Genomic DNA, 11,569 nt, shown 5'->3' on the forward strand with positions numbered 1-11,569 from the left:
GGATGTGACTGGTGATGGAAGTAAAGTCCAATGCTGATAAGAACAATTCTACATAGGAACCTGGAATGTTACATCCATGGATCAAGGCAAATTGGAAGTGGTCAAATAAGAGATGGCAAGACTGAACATCGACAGGTTAGGAATCAGTGAACTAAAATAGACCGGATGGCCGAATTTAATTCAGATGACCATTATATATCTACTACCACAGGCAAGAATCCCTTAGAAGAGTTAGAGTGGCCATCAAAGTTAACAAAACAGTCTGAAACACAGTACTTGTGTGCAATCTCAAAAACGGCAGAATGATCTCTGTCTGTTTCCAAGGCAAACCGTTCAGTATTACAGTAATCCAAGTCTATGCCTCAGTCACTAATGCTGAAGAAGCTGAAGTTGAAGGGTTCAGTGAAGACCTACAAGACCTTCTAGAACTAATACCAAAAGAAGATGTCTTTTTCATCATAGGGGACTGGAATACAAAAGTAGGAAGTCAAGAGATACCTGGAGTAACAGGCAAATTTGGCCTTGGAGCACAGAATGAAGCAGGGCAAAGGCTAATAGAGTTTTGCCAAGAGAACACTCTGGTCATAGCAAACACCCTCTTCCACCAACACAAGAGAAGACTCTACACATGGACATCACCAGATGGTCAACACTGAAATCAGATTGAATATATTCTTTGCAGCCAAAGATGGAGATGCTCTCTGCAATCAGCAGAGAAACATGACCAGAAGTTTACTGTGGCTAAGATCACGAACACCTTATTGCCTAATTCAGACTTAAATTGAAGAAAGTAGGGAAAACCACTAGTCCATTCAGGTATGACCTAAATCAAATCCCTTATGATTATACAGTGGAAGTGACAAGCAGATTTAAGAGATTAGATCTGATAGAGTGCCTGAAGAACTATGGACTGAGGTTTGTAATACTACACAGGAGGTGGTGATCAAAACCATCTCCAAGAAAAATAAATGCAAAAAGGCAAAACAGTTGTCTGAGGATGCCTTATAAATAGCTGAGAATGGAAAAGAAGGAAAGGCAAAGGATAAAAAGAAAGATATATCCATCTAAATGTAGAGATCTGAAAAATAGCAAGGAGAGATAAGAAAGTCTTCCTCAGTGGTCAATGCAAAGAAATAGAGGAAAACAATAGAATGGGAAAGACTAGAAATCTCTTCAAGAAAAGTAGAAATACCAAGGGAATATTTCATTCGAAGATGGACACAATAAAGGACAGAAATAGTATGGACCTAACAGAAGCAGAAGATATTAAGAAGATGTGACAAGAATATACAGAAGAACAAAAAAGATCTTAAGGACCCAGATAACCACAATGGTGTGATCACTCACCTAGAGTTAGATATCCTGGAGTGTGAAGTCAAGTGGGCATTAGGAAGCATCACTATGAACAAAGCTAGTGGAGGTGATGGAATTCCAGCTGAGCCATTTCAAATCCTAAATGTGATGCTGTGAAAGTGCTGCAGTCAGTGCCAGCAAATTTAAAAAACTCAGTAGTGGCCACAGGACTGGAAAAGGTCAGTTTTCATTCCAATCCCAAAGAAAGGCAATTCCAAAGAATGTTCAAACTATAGCACAATTGCACTCATCTCATATGCTAGCAAAGTTACGCTCAAAATTCTCCAATGGTACATGAAATGAGAACTTCCAGATATTCACACTGGATTTAGAAAAGTCAAAGGAACAAAAGACCAAATTGCCAATATCCACTGGATCAAAGAAAAAGCAAGAGAATTCCAGAAAAAATATCCACTTTTGCTTCATTGACAATGCTAAAGACTTTGACTATATGGATCACAACAAACTGTGGGAAATTCTTCAAGAGATGGACACACCAGACCACTTATCTACCTCCTGAGAAATCTGTATGCAGATCAAGAAACAGAACTGGAAATGTTCCAAAATGGGAAAGAAGTACTTCATGTTGTATATTGTCACCCTGCTTATTTAACTTCTGTGCAGAGTACATCATGCAAAGTGTGGGCTGGATGAAGAACAAGCTGGAATCAAGATTGCTGGGAGAAATATCAATAACCTCAGATAAGCAGATGGCACCACCCTTACGGCAGAAAAATGAAGAGGAACTCAAGAGCCTCTTGATGAAAATGAAAGCAGAGAGTGAAAAAGCTAGCTTAAAAGTCAACATTCAAAAATCTAAGATCATGGCATCTGGTCCCATCACTTCACAGCAAATAGATGGGGAAAGTGGAGACAGTGACAGACTATTTTCTTGGGCTCCAAAATCACTGCAGATGGAAATTGCAGCCATGAAATTAAAAGACACTTGCTCCTTGGAAGAAAAGCTATCACCAACCTAGACAGCATATTAAAAAGCAGAGACATTTCTTTGCCAACAAAGGTCCATCTTGTCAAAGCTATGGTTCTCCCAGTAGTCATGTATGGATGTGAGAGTTGGACCATAAAGAAAGCTGAGCACCAAAGAATTGATGCTTTTGAACTGTGGTGTTGGAGAAGACAACTGAGAGTCCCTTAGTGTGCAAGGGAATCCAACTTGTCAGTCCTAAAGGAAATCAGTCCTGAATATGCTTTGGAAGGACTGATGCTGAAACTGAAGTTCCAGTGCTTTGGCCACCTGATGCAAAGAACAAAGATCCTGATGCTGGAAAAGATTGAGGCAGGAGGAGAAGGGGACGACAGAGGATGAGATGGTTGGATGGCATCACTGACTCAATGGATATGAGTTTGGGCACGCTCTAGAAGTCGGTGATAGACAGGGAAGCCTGGTGTGCTGAAGTCCATGGGGTTGCAATCGCTCAGACATGACTGAGCGATTGAACTAAAATACATAACTCTATAGAGTAGAGAAAATCTGACTCCTAGGAAGCACACGGATAAATTTTTCAAACAGGAGAGGAAATTTAAAATGGGTAATAATTTTCATGCACTAAACACTGCTTTAACAAAACCTCAGTGTCTTTCTCTCAGTACAGATTTTAAAGATTTTTAAAAAGATGGAAACTTCCAATTGAGGAAGATTTAAATTAAAATGAGAAAAATGTACAGTACCCAGTAAAAAGACATAAAAAGTAGCTGTAACTTCATAAGCAACACAGCGAAAGTAGAAAATGAACTTTGGGCTCAATCGTTCAGATGGAAGCCCAGACACATTGGGTTTTGAACACAACTTGTGGTCTCCTCAGGAAAATAGAGCAATTTATTATCTAGGCCAGATCTGAAGAGGTGGCCTGAGGGGTCAAAGAGCTTGCTTCAGCATTACCAACTCATGGGGCATTTAGCTCATAAATGTCTGTCATGATTTCAGTGCTAGGAGGAGCATTTCAGATGGTTCAACTGTAAAATAATGTACAACGATTAAATAAAATTAGTTGCAAGCCAGGATCATTAAGTGAAATTGCTTTCTGGCCTGGAGGAATAGGTCGACACCTTGTTGATTGCTGTCTGGCAATTAGGCAATGACACATATATGAAGAATCATAGGTTAATATGACTTTCCTCAGCTTCTGAGTAAAAACATACTTTTAGTCTCAGCATACCAGAGTAAAAATGATCTGTGCCCCAGTGGGTATTGGGATGTATAAGTCTTCAAATTTAGATGATAGTTTCAAACTTTGATTGATCATCAGAGTGCATGCATTAGTTTGCCACTGCTTAATAATTACCCCCAAAACTTAGCAGCTGGACACAACCATATGTATTTATTATCTTACATGGCTTCTACGAATTGGGGATTCAAAACTGATTTAGGGCTGCAGTCCTCGGAAGGCTTGACTGGGGCGGAGGCTCCACCTCTCGGGTGCCGGGTGTTGGCGAGAGGCTTTATTTACTCACCTTGTCTTTGAGGGCCTCCCCAGCGGCCTGTTTGAGCATCCTTACAACACGGTAGCTGGCTTCCCTCGGAATGACGGATCCAAGAAAGCAAGGCTGAAGCCACAGTATCTTTTATGACTTATTCTCCAAAGCCAGATATTACCACTCCTGCACCATCTCCCTGGACATCTCTGCTCATGTGGCGGGGAATTACACAGGGCCTAACTAACAGAGAGTTGAAAGCATTGGGGGTCATCTTGCAAGCTGGTTACCACATTCCCCCAAAAGAAGTTTTTGTGGAAAATGTAATCCTTTCCTATCCTTCTTCTATTTTAGGAGACTAAAAACTCCCTAACACCCTCACATTTAGACTGCTAACCAGATAGGGCCCATGTGCCACTCCTAGTAGAAAAACCAAAGAGACTGCTGAGGGGTAAAAGAATTTTAGGCTTGTATTAGCTTTAGATAAGAGAAGTGCTGAAACCAAAGGGATGCCCAAGAGAATCTGTCAGGAAAGCCATGAGTATCTAGGTTGACCACAAAGAGACAATTAAGAAGCCTGCTAAGGGAGGGCCCCGTTTCAGAGTAAATTTAGTAAATAGCACAGACCAGCATTACAAGGAAAAACACCATGAAGACAGAACTCATATATCATTGTGGCCACAAGAAAAAGATTTTCTATTAAAAATTTAAAACTATTGTTTTGAGTGTTTTCAGATGTACTTGGGGATTTCAATTTGGTTTCCTTTGCCTTTGATTAAAGAGTCTTGATTCTTTGTACCATGCTAAAGGGTGTGAGGCACCTGGCTTAGAACCAGTGTTGTGCTGGTTAATACTTAACACCTGGATCTCAGGGGGAAAAATCTAGAATTTGCCAATTTCCATAGTTAAAATATTTCCATCATGGGTGACTTCAGGCAACCAACATGACATCACATGCAGAGCTGCAAAGAGACAAGCGCAGCTGCCCACCCCCCCCCCACCCCCGCCCCCAACCACAGCTTCTAACACTTATTTAATACTTAAGAGATAGGAAAGAGATTTGTGTCCTTCTAGCTTTTGTCCAACTCACCTTGGCTAATGTCTTAGGTGGATATCCACAAACTGTTCCTTAAAAAGCCAAGTTCCTTAAGTTCCTTAAAAAGTTAAGTATTTTAGGCTTTGTGAATTACAACGATCTCTGTTGCAACTACTTAGGTCGGCTTCGATGATGCAAAAGCAGCCACAGGCAATATACAAATAACAGGCATAGCTGTTTTCCAGTAAAACTTGATTTGCACAAACTGGTGGCTGGCCGGCAGGTCATGCTCTCCCTGCCCTATGATTGGAGGTGAGCAGATTCCCTGGAAGTAGAGCCTGAGACAAGGATTCTAGCGCTGGGCGGTACTGGGGGAGGATTCTTCATAAGGGAGCAGAGGGAAAGGCAAGGAGATGAGCAGGGACTGGGCATCAGGTAAAGTCCGACCCCGGCCTGAGTCCTCGGAGGAGCCCTCCCACAGAACTGTCAGGCCTTGAGGTTACAGGCTGGACTGTTACACCCCACCTCAGTCGCTGGTTGGCCAGGCTCCAGGGGAGGTTGTGGCGTCACCCCTGACGCGTTTCCATGTCTGGGCAAGGGCTTTCAACCAAGGCCAATTGTTAGTGAAGGCTGGAACTGTGCGCTGTTGGCTGCCCACCCCACAGACACTCACGAGTGATAGCACCAGCTGGTAAAGGAATCTGGTCCAGAACCAGCAGTGTTCACACAGCACGGGTTCTCCCACTCTAACATGTGGGAGAATATCCTGGAGGGCTTGTTAAAGCATCAGTTCCTGGGCTTCAACCGCTGACATCTGCTTCAGCATCTGGGGTGAGACCCAAGGATTCACACGTCTAAGTCCCCAGGTTATGCTAGTGCTGTGAGCCGGGGACCACACCTTGAGCACCACTGTATTCCAATATTAACCCCTTGCGTGCAGAAAGTTCAGATGATCCAACTATGCCATTATGGCTTCCAATGATGGTCTGAAGGAGGGGAGGAAAAGTGTAGGAAAGAAAGGGTAGGAAGTGTAGAAAGAAAAGTGTAGGAAGAAAAGAGTTTTTCAAGTGGTTTATATTCTCTCTGGCTCTGATTCATCCTTTATTCAATAAATCTTTCTTCTGGGATAGATTTGTAGTATACTACATGGATTTAGTGAAACGATTTATAATATTATTTAAAGAAAAGTTAAGAATTCTTTCTGAGTTATTATTATCTTCCCACTGACTGCTGACACTTTCTATATTCTATAACACCCTTAAGATGATAAATTATCCAGAAGTACAACTTTTAACCAGAAGCAGATCTTTATCATCCAACTTGCATGACACCGGGGCCAAGGCGGATGATAAGATTATCCCCAGGGCTTGCTGGGACAGCTGCCTGAGCCGTCAGCTCCACTGACAGTGGAAACCGAGAACCCAGCTGCTCTAACCACACCTTTTGCAGGTGGAAACAGAGCTGCCTGTGACAGCCAGCACCCCCTGGGGCAAAGCCACAAACCACGGGAGGAACACCGGGTACACACCTGTGTACCTCAGTCCTCTCACCTTGAATCTGCTTGCCTCCCGTGAGCCCACTGTTGGCAGCTTCCCAAGATTATCAGCTCCTCTCTGAAAGAGGTAAACGATGGCAGGGACTTCCCTGGTGGCTCAGATGGTAAAGCGTCTGCCTACAATGCAGGAGACCTGGGTTCAATCCCTGGGTAGGGAAGATCCCCTGGAGAAGGAAATGGCAACCCATTCCAGTACTCTTGCCTGGAGAATCCCATGCACAGAAGATCCTAGGGGGCTACAATCCACGGGGTTGCATTGAGTTGGATATGACTGAGTGACTAACACATAGAACTCTTGACATTTTCCAAATTATAAACCTGCTGTGTATTCAACCTCTATTTCTCCATCTTCATCTTAGAGAAACTCCATGGCTGGGTTTCTATGAGAACAGAACTGAAGAACTTCAGGATTGGAAGGATTACTAGAATTATCTGGGGCACTTATGATATCTTAACATATCAGAATGACACCTCAGTTTAAAGTGTGACCAAATAATTTGTTCCTAATAACAAACAGCAACATTTTCAAATAATTCACTTTTTTGATGACTTGGTGAGGACTTGAGTTTCTTTTATAATGTCAATGTCATGCACATACAGTCTAAAAGTTTCTTCAGCAAGTGAGAAAATCTTGATAATAAAGCTAATGTTTCTGGAATTGTGCATCTCCCTGCCTATGCCTATGGGGGTGTTTCAGCTGGAAATATCAAAGTGAGGTGAAGTGAAGAACTGTTGTTCTGTGAGTGAACTGTTGAACTGTGAGTTAAGAACTGTTGCTACAATCCACTCAAAATTTCATGTGGGCCATAACATAAGACACACATGGAATTTTAAAGTTCCTAGAAGAATAAACTGGTGAAATTGACTTTAATATATTTTATTTCACCCAGGATATGCAAAATATTATCATTTCAATACATAATCAACATAAAAAAACACTAGACACTTTACATGACTTTTTTCATACTAATGCTCTGAAGCTTAGTGTGGGTTTTACATGTAGGGCAATCTCAATTTGGCCACATTTCAAGAACTTGTTGGTCATACAAGGCTAGAGGCTATCTATAGGACAGTGTGGGTCTAGCCTAATCATTTTAATTCATGGCAAAAAGCAGAATTCCAAGGCCCAAAGTGACTTTCCCAAGCTCATGAAGTGATCACAGAAGAAAAGGGAATTTAACCTATGCCTGGTCTGTCCCACACCAGCAAATCACAGCACCTGAATCATCCAGAAGTTGATGTTTCCCTCCTCAGTTCAGTTCAGTCACTCAGTTGTGTCCAACTCTTTGCAATCCCATGGACTGCAGCACGTCAGGCCTTCCTGTCCATAGCCAACTCCTGGAGTTTACTCAAACTTATGTCCATTAAGTCGGTGATACAATCCAACCATCTCATCCTCTGTCATCCCCTTCTCCTGCCTTCAATCTTTCCCAGCATCAGGATCTTTTCCAATGAGTCAGTTCGTCGCATCAGGTGGCCAAAGTATTGGAGTTTCAGCTTCAGCATCAGTCCTTCCAATGAATATTCAGGACTGATTTCCTTTAGCATGGACTGGTTGGATCTTCTTGCAGTCCAAGGGACTCTCAAGAGTCTTTTCCAACACCACAGTTCAAAAACATCAATTCTTTGGCACTCAGCTTTCTTTATAGTTCAACTCTCACATACACATATGACTACTGGAAAAACCACAGCCTTGACTAGATGGAACTTTGTTGGCAAAGTAATGTCTCTGCTTTTTAATATGCTGTCTAGGTTGGTCATAAATTTTCTTACAAGGAGTAAGCCTCTTAATTTCATGACTTCAGTCACTATCTGCAGTGATACTGGAGCAAAATAAATAAATAAAATCTGCCACTGTTTCCACTGTTTCCCCATCTATTTCTCATGAAGTGATGGGACTGGATGCCATGATCTTAATTTTCTGAATATTGAGCTTTAAGCCAACTTTTTCACTCTCCTCTTTCACTTTCAAGAGGCTCTTTAGTTCTTTTTCACTTTCTGTCATAAGGGTGGTGTCATCTGCATATCTGAGGTTATTGATATTTCTCCTGGCAATCTTTATTACAGCTTGTGCTTCATCCAGCCCAGAGTTTCTCATGATGTACTCTGCATATAAGTTAAATAAGCAGGGTGTCAATATACAGCCTTGATGTACTCCTTTCCCTATTTGGAACCAATCTGTTGTTCTATGTCCAGTTCTAACTGTTGCTTCCTGACCTGCATAAACGTTTCTCAAGAGGCAGATCAGGTGGTCTGGTATTCCCATCTCTCAGAATTTTTCACAGTTTATCATGATCCACACAGTCAAGGGCTTTGGCGTAGTCAATAAAGCAGAAATAGATGTTTTTCTGGAACTCTTACTTTTTTGATGATTCAGCTGATATTGGCAATTTGATCTTTGGTTCCTCTGCCTTTTCCAAGACCAACTTGAACATCTGGAAGTTCACAGTTCACATATTGTTGAAGCCTGGCTTGGAGATTTTTGAGCATTACTTTACTAGCTTGTAGATGAGTGCAATTGTGCAGTAGTTTAAGGATTCTTTGGCATTGCCTTTCTTTGGGATTAGAATAAAAATGGACATTTTCCAGTCCTGTGGCCACTGCTGTGTTTTCCAGATTTGTTGGCATATTGAGTGCAACACTTTCATAGCATCATCTTTTAGCATTTGAAAGAGCTCAGCTGGAATTCCATCACTTCCACTAGCTTTGTTCATAGTGATGCTTTCTAAGGCCCACTGGACTTCACACTCCAGGATGTCTGGCTCTAGGTGAGTGATCACACCATCGTTATTATCTGGTTCATGAAGATCTTTTTTGTATAGTTCCTTAGAACTATACAAAATTTCTATTAAAAAAAAAGTTCTGTAAAAGGGACTATAGTCCCTCCAAGAAGCTGCATAAGAACTTGACCTCAGGGCAATACAGGGTGTTGGTTCAGAAGACATGCTCTGGGACAGAGCAGTGGGGTTCCTGCTGTGGGTCTTCCTTGCATTGTAACTTTGGTGGGTTACTTATTCTGTCAGTGCCTTAGTTCCCTAATCCATAAAATGCACATGTTCCTAACAGTCCCTGCTTTCCATGTGGGTATAGGATTAAATGTATTAATGTCTATGTATGTACACATATTCTTCCCAGGTGGCCCAGTGGTAAAGAATCTACCTACCAATACAGGAGACTGCAGGTTCAATCCCTGTGTTGGGAAGATTCCCCTTGGAGAAGGAAATGGCAATCCACTCCAGCATTCTTGCCTGGGAAATCCAATGGACAGAGGAGCCTGGTGAACTACATACAGTCCATGAGGGTGCAAAAGAGTTGGACACAACTTAGTGACTATACAACAAATCCGCATATATACACACACAGAGATACTCATACAAAATTTAGAAAAGTAACTGGCACACAGAAAGTACTATGAAAGTGTGAGGTATGTTTTACCAAAATCTTTAAAAATCTTCTGAGGCATAATTTTACTTAAGTGTTAATATTACTCAGCCATAAGGATGATATAATGCCACTCGCAGCAACATGGATGGACCAAGAGAGTGTCAGACCGAGTGAAGGGAGTCAGAGAGAGACGAATGTCTCATGATATCATTCATATGTGAAATCTTTTTTTTTTTTTCTTCTTTTTTTAAAAATATGGAACACTTCACGAATTTGTGTGTCATCCTTGCGCAGGGGCCATGCTAATCTTCTCTGTATCGTTCCAATTTTAGTATATGTGCTGCCGAAGCGAGCACCATATGTGAAATCTTTAAAAGGGGGTGGGGGGTACAAATGAATTTATGTACAAAACAGGAATAGAGCTGCAGTTGTGGAAAACACACTTTTGGTTACCAGGGAGTTAGTGGGAGAGGGATAAGTTGGGAGATTGGGGGCTGACATATACACATGACATGAAATAGATCACTAACAAAAACCTGCTGTAGATCACAGGGAACTCTACACAATACTCTGTAAGACCCTATGAGAAAGTCTTAAAAAGACTGGGTACATGTGTAAGTATGACCGAATCACTGCACTGTACCCCTGAAGTGAACACAACAGGGTAAATCAACTCTACTCCAAGAAAATTTTTTGAAGTGTAAATTAAGTCCAAACCCGTTTGCTTTTTACCTGACCATCCTGCACTATATTAAAAGGAGAGTCTAGTGTATCATCACAATATTTTTACAGCATTTTTTAATTTAAAAAGGTTTGGGGGATAAAAAGGATTTTCTGATTGACTTTGTTTAGTCTCAAATCTAAATATAAATCTCTCCAATAATTAGTTAATGAAGGTGTTACTCTACATTTTTTTAGTTTTCTTCCTGATCTCTAAGAAGAATGAGATGCATTTAGCTATCCTTTGCTTAAAAAGAGGCATACATAATCATCTGAAATCTCACTGAATGCACAAAGATGGTGACTATCCAAATTCAACATGGATCAAAACAACATATTCACTGCCAAGTCACCCCAAAGAAGAACCACAGCCAAAAGTTCTCCAAGTCTGGTTTATAGCTAGAAATAGGAGGGTTGTGTGTTTTTTAAACAAACTTAGGTGTACAAAGGTCAAAATAATTTTCTTTGTTGCAAAAACACAGAAAATTGTTCTGTAAAACATACCCTAAAAATAATATCTGGTTACTAAAGAAGGTCACTTTATCTGTCTCTCTAAGGAGTTTTAGTAGCTGTTGCTGTTTGGGTGAATTTACAAGGTAAATTTATTGTGGGTAGGTTGTGAAATGGGGTCATAGCCCCACAGTTTATTCTAAAAATGTTCCTACAGTGCACCGAGCCATAGAAATATGCAATTTCACCTCAGATGGTGACATTTGTTCTTGAAATCTAGAAAGTTTTTATGTGCTAGAAGTTATTTCTGAGGCTATATTGAGATTTATATATAGTGCCTATTCCCTCCATAGGCTAAAGATCTTTTTACATTAGTAATGCTCTCCTCTGAGCTCAAAGATAACCCCTTGACTGGTGGTACTGTCAAGAATGGGGATATTTGGGGTAATTTATGGAGACCCAAAAGTCTTTTTTTCCACAGCACATAACTGTTAAACCATGCCTTTGGGTTATAATTGGACCTGCTGGTCTGATTCCCATTGCTCACTGGGACTATTTCTTTGTCTTAAGTAGTCCATGGTTTCCCATATGAAAATAATAATAATAAAATGGACTTTGACTGGTTGCTGCAAGCCAGA

At 41.1% G+C, this 11,569-nt stretch overlaps 2 non-coding genes across 2 annotated transcripts; one reads left to right on the plus strand and one right to left on the minus strand.

Moving 5' to 3' along the window:
- The first annotated feature begins 6,463 nt into the window (after nucleotides 1–6,463).
- On the plus strand, nucleotides 6,464–6,535 carry TRNAC-ACA (transfer RNA cysteine (anticodon ACA)). Its single transcript has one exon. It is a non-coding gene; the product is annotated as a tRNA-Cys (tRNA).
- Nucleotides 6,536–10,010: 3,475 nt separating this feature from the next.
- LOC133045386 (U6 spliceosomal RNA) lies at nucleotides 10,011–10,117 on the minus strand. The gene has a single exon (XR_009690247.1). It is a non-coding gene; the product is annotated as a U6 spliceosomal RNA (small nuclear RNA).
- Between the last annotated feature and the right edge of the window lie 1,452 nt (nucleotides 10,118–11,569).

Source organism: Dama dama, chromosome 23, assembly GCF_033118175.1.
Source record: "Dama dama isolate Ldn47 chromosome 23, ASM3311817v1, whole genome shotgun sequence".
Lineage (NCBI taxonomy): Eukaryota > Metazoa > Chordata > Mammalia > Artiodactyla > Cervidae > Dama > Dama dama.